The sequence below is a fragment of the Ovis aries genome, chromosome 17, assembly GCF_016772045.2.
Source record: "Ovis aries strain OAR_USU_Benz2616 breed Rambouillet chromosome 17, ARS-UI_Ramb_v3.0, whole genome shotgun sequence".
In the NCBI taxonomy this organism is placed as follows: domain Eukaryota; kingdom Metazoa; phylum Chordata; class Mammalia; order Artiodactyla; family Bovidae; genus Ovis; species Ovis aries.
This window is the reverse complement of record NC_056070.1, coordinates 58,997,155-59,012,236: the sequence shown is the minus strand read 5'-3', so window position 1 is coordinate 59,012,236 and position 15,082 is coordinate 58,997,155. Positions and strand designations below refer to the sequence as shown.

Below are 15,082 nucleotides of genomic sequence, written 5' to 3'. Positions count from 1 at the left end.
TGACTTAGCAGCAGCAGTGTATATGTTCGGAGAAGGCAATGGCACCCCACTCCAGTACTCCTGCCTGGAAAATCCCATGGACGGAGGAGCCTGATGGGCCGCCGTCTATGGGGTCGCACAGAGTCGGACACGACTGAAGCAACTTAGCAGCAGAAGCAGCAGCAGCGTATATGTTTCCATGCTACTCTCTCCATTTGTACCACCCTCTCCTTCCTTGGGCTTCCCTGGTGGCCCAGCTGGTAAAGAATCCACCTGCAATGAGGGAGATATGGGTTCGATCCCTGGGGTGGGAAGATCCCCTGAAGAAGGGAAAGGTACCCACTCCAGCATTCTGGCCTGGAGAATTCCATGGACTGTATAGTCCATGGGGTCACAAAGAGTCAGATACGACTGAGCTACTTTCACTTTTTCCTTCCTAAGCAACCCCCGCAGTGTCCATAAGTCTGTTCTCTATGTCTGCGTCTCCATTACATTTTTTAACTTTTTATTTTGAATTGGGGTATAGCCAATTTAAAATGTGATTGTCTCAATTAAACAGCAAAGGGACTCAGCCATACATATACATATATGCATTCTGCCCCAAACTCCCCTCCCACAATCAATACCTTCTATCACCAGAGGTATACAGGGGCCAACTGGCCTGATTTTTTTCATAATAATTCCCAATTTCCCAATGAAACAGACACTATGTCATCTCCACGAGTTTGCCCAAGCCCTCTCCTGCTCTGGGAGTCTGGCCCATCCTTCCAGACTCAGTTTAGGTGCCTCCTGCCCAGTGAAGCTTCCCTACAGAGGAGGGAATCTCCCTCTGGCTCTGGACATGCTGACCTTCTCTGCTCTGGGCTGAGGCACAAGTTCCAGACACACAGACCTGGTTCCCATCTGCTCTGGGTGACTTTGATGTCCCAGAGACTTGAGATTCCTGAAAAAAATTCCCTAGAGCTACTGTAGACCTTAAACAAAAATACGTAAAGCACAAGACTGGTACCTTAGGTACTCCTTCGATTAATGGGAGTTGTTATTTTTACTGTGGACAAGGCCTGTTTTCTCCAACTAAACACCCACTCCCCAACAGACACGCACACGTGCACCCCTCTAAACACAGGGGGTGCTCTGCTTGCTCTGGTTGGTAAATGCCTGGCGATGTAAGACAGCAGACAATGAATATCACACTCTCTCTCAAGCACCTACTATGTGCAAGAATTGCACAAGGAGAAAAATGGGAATGAAGGGATGAGTTGGGGTCTGGACATAAGGGAGGCTGACTTCCAGGGAGAACAGGATTTGTCAGCTTCAGGAAATAGGTCCAAGCTCTGAATCACCAATCTACAGAACTTCCCTGAGTCCCAGGCTTCCTCATCTATAAACATGTTCTAGGATCCACACCGTGTGAGCATTAAACATCCCGCATAAAGAGCTAACACAGAGAAAAGGTAAAAACTGTTAGTATTTATAAATGTGCTTGTTATTAGTGGTAATAAACCCCGGGAGGTATTACCACTGCGTACCTTGAAGTCAAGGGAGAAAAAAAGTGATGAAAGGAACCCAGGGCTTGGGGCTCTCCTTTTGCCTTCAAACAGAGCGAGGACCTGGGCTGGGAAAGGTTGTGTGTGCTCAGTTCAGTTCAGTTCAGTCACTCAGTCGTGTCTGACTCTTTGCGACCCCGTGAATCGCAGCACGCCAGGCCTCCCTGTCCATCACCAACTCACGGAGTTCACCCAGACTCACATCCATCGAGTCCGTGATGCCATCCAGCCATCTCATCCTCTGTCGTCCCCATCTCCTCCTGCCCGCAAGCCCTCCCAGCATCAGAGTCTTTTCCAGTGAGTCAAGTCTTCGCATAAGGTGGCCAAAGTACTGGAATTTCAGCTTTAGCATCATTCCTTCCAAAGAAATCCCAGGGCTGATCTCCTTCAGAATGGACTGGTTGGATCTCCCTGCAGTCCAAGGGACTCTCAAGAGTCTTCTCCAACACCACACTTCAAAAGCATCAATTCTTTGGCACTCAGCTTTCTTCACAGTCCAACCCTCACATCCATACATGACCACTAGAAAAACCATAGCCTTGACTAGACGGACCTTAGTTGGCAAAGTAATGTCTCTGCTTTTGAATATACTATCTAGGTTGGTCATAACTTTTCTTCCAAGGAGTAAGCCTCTTTTAATTTCATGGCTGCAACCACCATCTGCAGTGATTTTGGGGCCCCCCAAAATAAAGTCTGACACTGTTTCCACTGTTTCCCCATCTATTTCCCATGAAGTGATGGGACTGGATGCCATGATCTTCGTTTTCTGAATGGTGAGCTTTAAGCCAACTGTTTCACTCTCCACTTTCACTTTCATCAAGAGGCTTTTTAGTTCCTCTTCTTTTTCTGCCATAAGGGTGGTGTCATTTGCATATCTGAGGTTATTGATATTTCTCCCGGCAATCTTGATTCCAGTTTGTGTTTCTTCCAGTCCAGCGTTTCTCATGATGTACTCTGCATAGAAGTTAAATAAGCAGGGTGACAATATACAGCCTTGATGGACTCCTTTTCCTATTTGGAACCAGTCTGTTGTTCCATGTCCAGTGCTTAACTGTTGCTTCCTGACCTGCATACAGATTTCTCAAGAAGCAGGTCAGGTGGTTTGGTATTCCCATCTCTCTCGGAATTTTCCACAGTTTATTGTGATCCACACAGTCAAAGGCTTTGGCATAGTCAATAAAGCAGAAATAGCTGTTTTTCTGGAACTCTCTTGCTTTTTCCATGATCCAGCAGATGTTGGCAATTTGATCTCTGGTTCCTCTGCCTTTTCTAAAACCAGCTTGAACATCAGGAAGTTCATGGTTCACATACTATTGAAGCCTGGTTTGGAGAACTTTGAGCATTGTTTTGCTAGCATGTGAGATGAATGCAATTGTGCAGTAGTTTGAACATTCTTTGGCATTGCCTTTCTTTGGAATTGGAATGAAAACTGACCTTTCCCAGTCCTATGGCCACTGCTGAGTTTTCCAGATTTGCTGGCATATTGAGTGCAGCACTTTCACAGCATCATCTTCCAGGATTTGAAATAGCTCAACTGGAATTCCATCACCTCCACTAGCTTTGTTCATAGTGATGCTTTCTAAGGCCCACTTGACTTCACATTCCAGGATGTCTGGCTCTAGATGAGTGATCACACCATCGTGATTATCTGGGTCATGAAGATCTTTTTTGTACAGTTCTTCTGTGTATTCTCGCCACCTCTTCTTAATATCTTCTGCTTCTGTTAGGTCCATACCATTTCTGTCCTTTATCGAGCCCATCTTTGCATGAAATGTTCCCTTGGTATCTCTGATTTTCTTGAAGAGATCTGTAGTCTTTCCCATTTTGTTCTTTTCCTCTATTTCTTTGCATTGATCGCTGAAGAAGGCTTTCTTATCTCTTCTTGCTCAGTTAGGGTGTGCTCAACTGCAGGTCACAGACTAGATCGCCTTAAACAACCGAGTATAATTTCCCATCTAACAAGCCCAGAGCGGGCTGCCAGGGTTCGCAAGCCCAGGGAGGCTGGAGTTCTGGATCAATATCACTGCAACTCTCTAGACCTCAATTCCTAGACTCAGCTCTATGGTAGCCCTCGCCTGCCAGCCTTCAAAAGCAGTGTGGGTGGGGGAAGGGACATTTCCCGGAACCTCCCACAGCTCCAGAGCTGCCATCAGGTCTGGCTGACCAGAGTTGGGTCACGGCGGTACCCAGAAGCCAAGGATACCTAGGCAACGGGAGTGGGTTTACCAAGACTACGCAGAGTCTCGCGATGTTTCATCCTTGGGGCTGGGCCCAGCTTCCCTGCAAACTAGACAAGCCCCTTGTTTCCCCGCAAGTGATGAGGTTCTGTTAGCAGGAGCATCAAGGAAGAGGTTGGCAGTGCACAACACCTGGATGTACTCATGGAAAGAGCAAAATGCGGGGCCAGAGAGGATCCTGTCCCCAGTGCCCCCAGGAACTGAAGGTCAGTCGAAGCCTCAGGTGAGACTTATAAGATGCAAACTGTGTTCCCTGTCCACATGCCTGACACAGGAGGGGGTACAGGAGACCTGGCTCCTGCCCCTAAGAGGACAATAAGGTCAAGTCACAGCTATAAGACATGCACACAGCTGTCTAAAGAGTGAATCCTTTGATGGCTCCAGGCTGGTTGATTCTGTAGGTCTCAGTGTCCCGGGTCTGCAGAGTAAGGTCAGGGTGGTGGAAGAGGCAAGGGGGTCAGCCAGTGCCAATGCAGAGAGGGTCAGTGAGCACAGCCAAGAACCTGTTCCCCACACTGAGAACACTTACTTGTATGAAATGTCAGGGTTTGCCCCGGATGCTGGGCACAGAGGGAGGAGCGCTCGGCCCTGTCCTTCATGAGCTGACAGCCTTCCTGCACCTCACTCTTTCCTGTACCCCAAGTACATAATAACAACAGCAACAGTAAATGCATATCATTTGCTGTAAACTGAGCCCCACTTTTTGGTATAATCTCAGTTGGTCAGACAGCCACCCTATGAGGAGGTACAGTTAAGGTCCACATGTAATGAATGAGGAAACTGAGGCAGAAGACATTACATCCCTAGAAAAGCAGTGGGATAAGATGGGTGTGAGTGAGAAGCAGGAATTCTAGTTCCAGTCTTGGCTTAGCCAAGGAAGAGAAGGCTCTCTTCCTTCCAGGAAGGCTCTCTCTGGACCTCAGCTTTCCTGCCTGTAAAAGGAATGATGCTCCATGAGCCAGAAGGTTCTGAGCAGGGGTTCTTGAACTTTGCTGCCCAGCAGAAACACCTGGGATCTTCCAAAACTCTGATATCCTCCTCAGATCACAGGTCAGTTAACTCAGGAAGTCTGGGCATGAGAGCCAGGAATCTGCGATTTTTTGTTTTGCTTCATTTTTAAGTCATCAGGTGATTCCTACTTGCAGCCAAGTCTGGGGACAAGGATGGTGATTTCCTGGCATCCTGTGAGAGCGCAAAAGGATGGCCTCATACAGAATGAAGACTGAGCCTCAATTAAATATCCAGAATGGTCAAATCCATAGAGACAGAAAGCAGATTAGTGGCTGCTGGGGGCTGGGAGGAGGGGGGAATGGACTGTCCACTGGGTCCGAGTTTCTAAAAGGAAATGGAAGTGTTCCGGCTCTAGATCCAGATGGTGTTTGCACAACATTGTGAAGGGACTAAATGCCACTGAATTGCACACTTCAAAGTGCTAAATTTTGTCATGTATATTTTACCACACACACACAAAAGGTTGAAAATGAATACAAACTCAATTAAGAACATGGTGTGTCTCTCAGAAGGTCAGAACTTTGTGGGCAAGCAAGGGAAGGAACAAGGTCAGAGCTGTCTCTGGAGGCAGACCTGAGTTCAAATCCCTAGTCTGCGGCTTGCTAAGTGGATGCTGTGTGACTCTGAACAAGTGACCTCACCTCTCTGATGCTCTTTCCGGCCTCCTCTGTAAAATGGAGGTAAGAAAACTACTGGCCTCAGAGAGCTATGCTAAGGCTCGAATGGGACATGTACACAACATATTGCTTGATGAATGAAAATTATTGTTACTCAGAATCACAGGAAAGCACTTCAGGAATTTGGCAGAAACAGAGAACGCTGGGGCCCAGAGAGGGAAGGGACTTGAGCAGAGTCACCCAGTGGGGAAGAGAGCCAAGGAGCACGGGCATCCAGGTGCCAGCCTAGCCACCTCCCTCCACCCGCGGGGCCAGGGAGCCTGACTCACCCGGTCCCCAGGCGCGGGGCGGGGCTTCCGGCTCTCACCCGGCGCTGCAGGCGGCCCCCACCCGCCACCCGCCTTTCATCTCCCCTCCTCGTGGCTCCGGGCGCCGCTTTCCCAATTGCCCAGGTGACGCCAGAGCCCGGGCTCTTGGCTTCCGCGGGTGCGGGGCGGGCAGGTGAGGCCGCCACCAGGTGAGGCCGCCCCGCGGAAGGCCCGCCCACCGCACCTCCTCGCCTCCTCCCGGTCTGTGGCGACATCTGCTGGCCGTCCCCGGAGGGACACAACCTCTGCTCTGATTTCTGCTTCAATTCAGATTCAGTTCAGTTCAGTCTCTCAGTCTTGTCCGACTCCTCGCGACCCCATGAACGGGAGCAGGCCAGGCCTCCCTGTCCATCACCAACTCCCGGAGTTCACCCAACCTCATGTGCATCGAGTCGGTGATGCCATCCAGCCATCTCATCCTCTGTCGTCCCCTTCTCCTCCTGCCCCCAATCCCTCCCAGCATCAGGGTCTTTTCCAACGAATCAGCTCTTCGCATGAGGTGGGCAAAGTATTGGAGTTTCAGCCTCAGCATCAGTCCTTCCAATGAACACCCAGGACTGATCTTTAGAATGGACTGGTTGGATATCCTTGCAGTCCAAGGGACTCTCAAGAGTCTTCTCCAACACCACAGTTCAAAAGCATCAATTCTTTGGCGCTCAGCTTTCTTCACAGTAATCCCCATTAATCCCTGAGCACCTCCTAGGGGCCCCATACGGTGTTAGGTGTCTTCGATTCGTACCATCCCATGTCGCCAGGAATCTCAGACTACCTGAAAGCTCAGGTGCGGAGAAAACAAAGAAAAACTCGCAAGTTGCAATCATTCTTTGCTCAGATACAGAATAACTTTAGTTGGGGAGGTGCCAGCCCATCCTCGCGGAGGAGATATGCCTGGGAAGACTTAAAAGAAACCCAGAAAATCTCAGGGAGAGGAAGTAAAAGTAGTCCAGGCATAGGAAGGCACCTGGCCTTTTAAAGGTGAAAAGCCCAGAGGCTAGAACACCATGGCTGTGGTATGAAGTAGGCAGAGATCAGATGAGACCTTCTATCTACACTCTCAGTGTTCCCACGGGAAAACTAGGACCTGGGAAAAGGACTTTCCCTCTTAACAGAGTGAGGCAGTGACAGCCAAGCCTGGAGGACTCTTAGCCCAGAGCTCTCTCCAGGCTCCACCACCCTCTCCAGCCTGGACTTCTTCTTGAGCAGTTATTTGTGCACCAAAGACTGTGCTAAGCATTAAGAACAGAGTGGTAAATGAGACATATTCCTTGAGATCCTCCTAATCTAGTGAGGGCATCAAACCTGTCTAGGATGGTTAGACAAGGTTCTCCCTCCCCTACAACATACAAACCCAAAGGAATCAATCTCTAATGGTAGAAATCTGGGACAAGGAGAGGCCGGTAGAGGAGGTATCTAGGCACTCTCTAAAGCATACCATAGGAACAAATCATTTTAATCAATCCCTAGCCCCAGGTTTTTTGTTTGTTTGTTTTTGGCAGAAGGGATACAGTAGGTCAGAGAGGGATGGAGTCAGGATACACAGCTGGACCTCTTTTGAGATCAAAATCCTCGTGGTAGATTCAGCTCAGGGAATGTGTTAGTAATAGGAATTCATCCCCAGGTTCCCAGAGGAGAGAACCTGTGCTCAGAAATCTGCGAGAAGGTCCTTATTACATACTGGGTGGTCAGGCTGATGGGCTAGTGTGACCCACTAGCCCTCCTCCTCATCATCATCGTCTGGAATTATCATCATTGGCACTATTGAGAATTTACTCCCAACCAGCTTCCAGTCCTTGATTTATTAAACCAAAAAGGTTTATTAATCACCACTGCTGTCCCAGCATTCATTTGGGGTTGTGACAGACTTAGAAAGGTGAAAGCCACCTTTGAACAGCTCACAGAAAAGGCAGGTTGGTGTTTAAGCAAATTATTTCAACCTGGTGTGATAAAGTGATTGCAACAGTGGTAATTTCCACTTGGGAGGAAGGACAGAAGGCCATGGATTCACCCTGCCTGGAGAGGTCTTAAGAGGGAAGTCCTACTGAACCTTGAAAACCTTCATCTGAATCTCCAGTCTCAGAGTGTGGTCCTGAAGCAGCAGCATTTTCACCACTCAGGGACTTTGTTAAAACTGCAGATTCTGAATCTGGAACTTTGGGGTGGGTCCCAGTGATCAGTGTTTTAGCAGCCCTGAAGGTGATTTTGATGCTCCTTGAAGACAGAACCTCTGGTGTGAGGCAGAAAGACGCAGCATGCCTGCACGCTCAGTTGCTTCAGTTATGTCCGACTCTTTGCGACCCTATGGACTATAGCCTACCAGGCTCCTCTGTCCATGGGATTCTCCAGGCAAGAAAGAATACTGGTGTTGGTTGCCATGCCCTCCTCCAGGGGCTCTTCCCAACCCGGGGATCAAACTCACATCTGCCTGTGTCTTCTGCATTGCAGGCAAATTCTTTTCCCACTGAGCCACCTGGGAAGCCCAAAGAGAGGCAGAGGAGCCTATAAATCGGTGTCTTCAACAAGGAAACAAGGGTACTAACGTGGAAATTACTGATTTTTATTTTCACCCAGCTTTTACATTCCTTTTTATTTTGTCTCAGAATATTGTCTCATCTTAATTCTACACGTGTATCTGTTCTCATAGACTGTCAGGACCACACCAAAAAGAACAAGTGTGGTCAAATAGAGGACTGAATGACCAGTCATTAACTTGGGACACTCCTGTTACAGCGCTGAAATTATCACATCCCATAAGACCTTTAAGTCATGGGCAAACCAGGACAGTTGGTCATCTTAAGTAGGCATTTATACCTGTGCCTTACTGTGACTAAATATCAAACAACCTAAACGCTGAGAGTATTGAATTATAATGTCGGCAACCTTTTTTACGCCGGTCCTAATCCCAAGTTCAATTTTGTAATCTTCATCATAATCATCTTCATGGCTTCTGATCCACTTTAACAAAACTCAGAGGCAAAATGTTACACACTTTATTTTTATGACTCAGGAGTATCCTTAAAACTTGACCGTAAGGTCGAACACTCTATGGTAGAGCGATTCTGCTTTTAGGAGAAACTTCTAGAGAAATTAGGTGGAAGAAAAGTTAATTGTTATATTGGTAGTCGGTGTCTTGAGAGATCCTTTTGCACTGAGATGCAGAAACAATGTAAGTTAACATCAGGAGAATGGACCATCACACGGTACCAAAAAACAAATGAATCAAAGCTATATGTATTTTAATTCAGCAGGACCCTAGGGGGCAATCCCAGGACAGACCCCTTCCCCAAATCCTCAGCTTTAGCTCCTCTCTGAAGTACCTACATAACAGTGCCTGATGCATATTTCCTGGGTAGTTTTTCATCTCCTAAAACCCGTCACCAAATGGAAGAAATTAAGGACTTGAAGATCAGGAGCACGTAGCCCTCCACCTTCTGGCCCTTCTTCAGGACTGATCACGATCAACCAATCAGAGAATTGTCAGGAACTGATCAGGTACCCTGGGACGCCCCTCCCCTCACCTGGTCTTTTTTAAATGATTTGCTGGAAGCCTGGAGCTCGAGGAGCTCAGGGGGTGGGTTTTAGCACGAGCCACCTGTCCTCCTTGCATTTACCGTAAAGCTATCCTTTCCTTCACTACAACCAGGTGTCAACGGCTTGGCTTTTACTGCGCATGAGCGAGGAGTCCGTGGAGGCCAGTCTCGCGTGGATTGCTCGCGCGTGGACGCCTCGCCTGTGGCGTGTCAGAACCCGCGGCGGCGGCGGCGGCGGCTCCCGGGACCTAGCCAGCGGCTGCCTGAGAGCCTTTGCCTCCGAGTCACCCCCAGAACTGGCCGGCGGGCGTCCCTGGCCCTTGGCACTTCGGAGTTTAGAGGTGATGGAGATGAGGCCCTCGTAGTGGCCGACCGAGACGTCTTCGGTGAGTAATGGAGCTCGAGTGGGATGATGCCCGGGTACCCAGCTCCATAACGTTGGTCTTGCCTGAGGTAGAACTTCACTTGGGTTTCTCCCCCTCTTGGGCCCGCCTTGGGCTTTCCTTCAGCCTCATCTCTGATGGGACTGAGGTTCTGCCTCTCAGGGACTAGGAAACTTTGACCCTGAGAGACCGTTTGGCATTGCGGTAGATTTCACAACACCTGCGGTGAAGAGTTAATTATGGGTATTCAGATCTCTGTTTTCCATCTTAAAATCCCCCTACGGGTGAATTTTGCGAAACTGGGAGAACTCCAGCTATGTTATCAGAAATGAAAGAAAGTGCTGTTTTTGTTGTCAGCACTGTGGGTCTCAGTTCTCCTTGAGGTCTGGAGAACAGAGGCTTCAGCGGTTCTGCTGTCCTATCAAAGTGAGCATTTTCCATTGCTTTGGCTGTTATTAATATCTCGGGGAGGGAGAGAGGGGGTGTGTTTCCGTACCTAAGTCCAAATCCTGTTCCCTCTTCCTGGTTTTGCTGAAAGTGAGGCATGTGATTCTGAGCAAATGATAGATATATTCTTTTCTATAACTGTTGTTTGTTTCAACTGAATTGGGTGTTTGGAAACTGGGGGGAGAACGTTTCTGAAAATGGTCAAGGTGGCCCGACAGTCTGCAAGGAGGAAGCTACATTTCTCTTGCGTCTTTGAGATGAATATATCGGCCTGGAACCTCAGGAACTTACCTAGTAATCCGTGTTCCTGAGGCTGAGGAAAAATATATATTTTAAACTCAAGCAGAAAAATTGAAATCCCTGGTTCTGTCTTTATGTATTTGTGAAAATTAACTTAGAAAAACGCTCTGTTTGAGTTAAAAGTAAATGCTTGCAAAATAAATACTTCTAAGTATAAAAGATGCTAGCCAGATAAATTGCAGGTTCACTTGGTCTAGGAAATATGTAGTATCTAATTAATATCTGGTATTGTCGCTTTTTCACCTTTTGGCTAAGATCTAGTGTAATATCTGGTATTGAAGCCAGTATAAGTTTGGTAGAATCAATACAGACATATATTTTGTTGTTCCTCAGGTTACTGAAGATGATAAATTTGTTAGTTTTGTTGCAATTTGTCAGCAGAAAGAAAGATTTAATTACCTTGAAAGGGAAAGTGAAGTCACTTAGTTGTGTCCGACTCTTTGCGACCCCATGGACTGTAACCTACCAGGCTCCTCTGTCCATGGAATTTTCCAGGCAATAGTACTGGAGTGGATTGCCATTTCCTTCTCCAGGGGACCCTCCCAACCCAGGGATCGAACCTGCATCTCCCGCATGGTAGACAGATGCTTTACCGTCTGAGCCACCTTGTATGATGAAATTATTATATGTAAATTACATGCAAATAAAATAACAGCTTTTGGGTGAACTTTTACAAATAATTGTTTTAGGAATGTCTACTTAAAAATGATTTCTCTAAATAATGTGGTAACTTGAAATTTCAGAGTTGTGCTAAATTAAGTTAAATAATGGAAGTTTATTTTATAGTTAAGTCATTAGCAAGAAAAATTAATGAAACATTAATAACTGGATGTTGGCTTCCCTTTACAGAAAAACTAAATGTGTTTAGGACTATTACTAAATGGTGCCACTGAGATGTTTTCTATTAAAAGCACATGTTTTTAGAAATTATTATTGGTATTTATGTTTGCCAAACTACAGAATGCTAATATAAACATTTATAAATATTTCTTGGTTTTCACTAGAGATTAAGGCTTTTAAGAGTTGAAGATTCTAATTTAAATATGTAATTAAAGCAGTTAGAATAATAAAGGAAACACTTCAGTATACAGTAGGAAAATAGGATATACGTTTTAAGTAAAAGAAGGTATGAGGAAAGGAATTGCGTCTTGCTAAGAAAAAGAAAGGGATTTGGTTCTGGAGCTGGTTGTTTCTAGATGGGGAAAAAAATTAAGGACAAAGCTAAGATGGACACAAAGCTGTGGAAGGTTTGTGGAAAGGGAGTCCTGATAAGGAGTTTTGTGACTGGTCAGGCTGAGATTATATTAAACTTAGTAAATGGATTTTATTAAAAGTAGGCTGGTACAGGGCTAGCTTTTGTTCCTCTCTTGAGGGAACAAGTTTACTTGGAATGCTGATTTTGATAACGGATTGTGTGAATTTCCTTGCCTTTAAGTGATCTGTATTTGCTTTTTTTAAATTGAAGAATAATTGATTTACAATATTGTGTTAGTTTCTGGTGTACAGCAAAGTAATTCAGTTTTGTGTATATACACACACACATACATATACACATATATCTTTTTCATATTCTTTTCCAATGGTTTGTTACAGGATATTGAATTTAATTCCTTGGGCTATACAGTAGGACCTTGTTTATATACTAGTATCTGTTTATATGTAGCTTGTATTTGCTAATCTCAAACTCCTAATTTATCCCTCCCCTCACCCCCTTTCCCCTTTGCTATCCATAAATTTGTTTTCTATGTCTGAGTCTGTTTTGGTGGTAAATAAGCGCATTTGTATCATATTTTAGATTCCACATATAAGTGATATGGTATTTGTCTTTTTCTGACTTCACTTAGGTCCATTCATATTGCTACAAATGGCATGATTTCATTTTTATGGCTGAGTAGTACCCTTATATATATATAATATATATTATATATATATAATATATATAAATATATATAATATACACATCACAGCCCCTTTGTCCATTAAATTGTTGATGGACCTTTAGATTTCTTCCTTGCCTTGGCTATTGTAAAGAGTGCAGCTGTGAACATTGCGGTGCATGTATCTTTTTGAATTAGAGTTTTCTCCAGGTATCTACAAGGCATGGGATTGCAGGATCATATGGTATTTCTATTTTTCTATTTTTAGTTTTTAAAGGAACCTCTATACTGTTTTCCATAATGAATCAATTTTCACTCCCAACAATGTACGAGGATTCCCTTTGCTATATCCACCCTCTCCAGCATTTGTTATTTGTAAACTTTATAATGATGGCCATTCTGACCAGTGTGACATGATAACCTCATTATAGTTTCGATTTGCATTTCTCTCAGTGATGTTGAGCGTCTTTGCATGTTCCTATTGGCCATGTCTTCTTTGGAGAAATATCTATTCAGTCTTCTGCCCATTTTTTATTGGGTTATTTGCTTCTTATTGAGTGATATGAGCTATTTCTGTATTTCAGAAGTTAAGCCCTTGTCAGTTACATTATTTGCAAATATTTTCTCCCATTCCATAGACTATTTCATTTTGTTTATGGTTTCCTTTGCTGTTCAAAACCTTAAAAGTTTGATTAGGTTCTATTTGTTTTTGTTTGCTTTTATTTCTGTTGCCTTAGAGACTGACCTAAGAAAATACTGCTGCAATTTATGTCAATGTTTTGCCTATATTCTCTCCTAGGAGTTCTATGGTGTCATGCCTTAGTTTTAAAGCCATTTGGAGTTTATTTTTGGGTTCGGTGTGACGTTGTGTTCTAACTTCATTGATTTACATGTGACTGTCCAGCTTTCCCAACACCACTTGCTGAAGAGACTGTCTTTTCTCTGTTGTATATTGTTACCCTTTGTTGAAGATTAATTGACCATAGATGTGCTGACTCATTTCTGGGCTCTCTATTCTGTTGAGCTACATGTCTGTTTTTGTGCCCAAAATACCGTGTTGTTTTGATTACTGTTGCTCTGTAGTATTGTCTGAAATCTGAGAGAGTTATGCCTACAACTTTGTTCTTTTTCCTGAGGATTGGTTTGGCACTTCCGGGTCTTTTACAGTTCCATATAAATTTTAGGATTATTCTATTTCTGTGAAAAATGTCATGGGGAATCTAATGGGGATTGCATTAAGTCTGTAGTTTGATTTGGGTTGTGTGGCCATTTTAATAATGTTAATTCTTCCAGTCCAAGAGCACGGGATACATTTCCATTTCTTTGCATCATCTTCAGTTCCCTTTAACAGTGTTTTTCTTCTAATTCTCGGCATGTAAGTCTTTCCTCTCCTTGGTCAGGTTTATTCCTAAGTATTTTTATGCAATTTTAAAAAGGATTCTTTTAAATTGGAGTATGGTTGCCTTACAATGTTGTGTTAGTTTCTGCTATACAGCAGAGTGAATCAGCGATATAAATCCCACTTTCTCAATATCCTTCCCATTTAGGTCATGACAGTGCATTGAGTAGAAGCTCCTGTGCTCTACAGCAGGTTCTTACTTGTTATCTATTTTATACATGGTTGTGTACATGTCAATCCCAATTCATCCCACCCCTCTTTCCCCCTTGAGAGCCATACATTTGCTTTATACATCTGTTTCTACTCTGCTTTGTAAATAAGATCGTCTATACCAATTTTTTCAGATTCCACATAGATGCAGTAATATGAGACTTGTTTTTCTCTTTCTGACTTCACCCTGGATGCCAGTCTATCTATATCTCTACAAGTGACCCAATTTCATTCCTTTTTATGGCTGAGTAATAATATCCCATTATATATATATGCACCACATCTTCTTTCTCCATTCCTCTGTTGATGGACATTTAGGTTGTTTCCATGTTCTAGTTACTGTAAATAGTGTTGCAGTGAACATTGGGGTGCACATCTTTTTGAATTAATGGTTTTCTCTCAGTATATGCCTATTAATGGGATTGCTGGGTCAGATGATAATTCTATTTTTAGTTTTTTAAGGAACCTCCGTATTCTTCTCCATGATGGCTGTATCAAATTACATTCCCACCAACCGTACAAGAGGGCTCCCTTTTCTCCACACCCTCTCCAGCATTTATTTGTTATGCCCAGAGTCCGAGTCCCCAAAACTGAGAGAATAAGACGTCCACAGCAATGCAAAAGCATGAAGGGGTTTTATTTCTAGCTCGAGCTAGGGCTCCCGCCACATCCAAGGCAGTGGAGTGGAGCAAGGAGCCCTGAGCCCAGATTTACAGCAGTATTTATAGGTTTTAGAACATAGAGTTGGCAAGGGCTGATTGGCTGCAGGAGTTTCCTAGTATTTACTAATTGGCTAATCTTTATTGGCTGCAGGGGTTTCCTGGTATTTACTAATTGGCTATTGGCTGCAGGGGGATGTCTTTTACGTCCTGATAAACTCAAACCAGCTTGCGGGGAGTATGCTGATTAGACAAGTCCTGGCATCCTCGGGGATGACCTCACTGGGCAATGACTCAGCCTTTCCCGTGAGTCCTACCTTAGTCCCTGAAGCCTATCATGGCGTTTGTTAGGTCCCAACACATTGTTTGTAGATTTTGTGATGATGGCCAACCTGACCAGTGTGAGGTGATATCTCACTATAGTTTTGTTTTGCATTTCTCTAGTAATTAGTAATGTTGAGCTTCTTTTCATGTGCTTTTTGGCCATCTGTATGTCTTCTTTGGAAAAATGTCTATTTGGG

General features: G+C 44.7%; 1 long non-coding RNA gene across 2 annotated transcripts in view; it reads left to right on the top strand.

Moving 5' to 3' along the window:
• The first annotated feature begins 9,397 nt into the window (after positions 1–9,397).
• The window catches only part of LOC121816954 (uncharacterized), a 103,051-nt gene continuing 97,366 nt past the window's right edge, over positions 9,398–15,082 (top strand). For both annotated transcript variants that reach the window (XR_009596875.1, XR_006056695.2), the window contains exon 1: positions 9,398–9,672. This is a non-coding gene — a long non-coding RNA (uncharacterized LOC121816954). The remainder of the gene's footprint in view (positions 9,673–15,082) is intronic.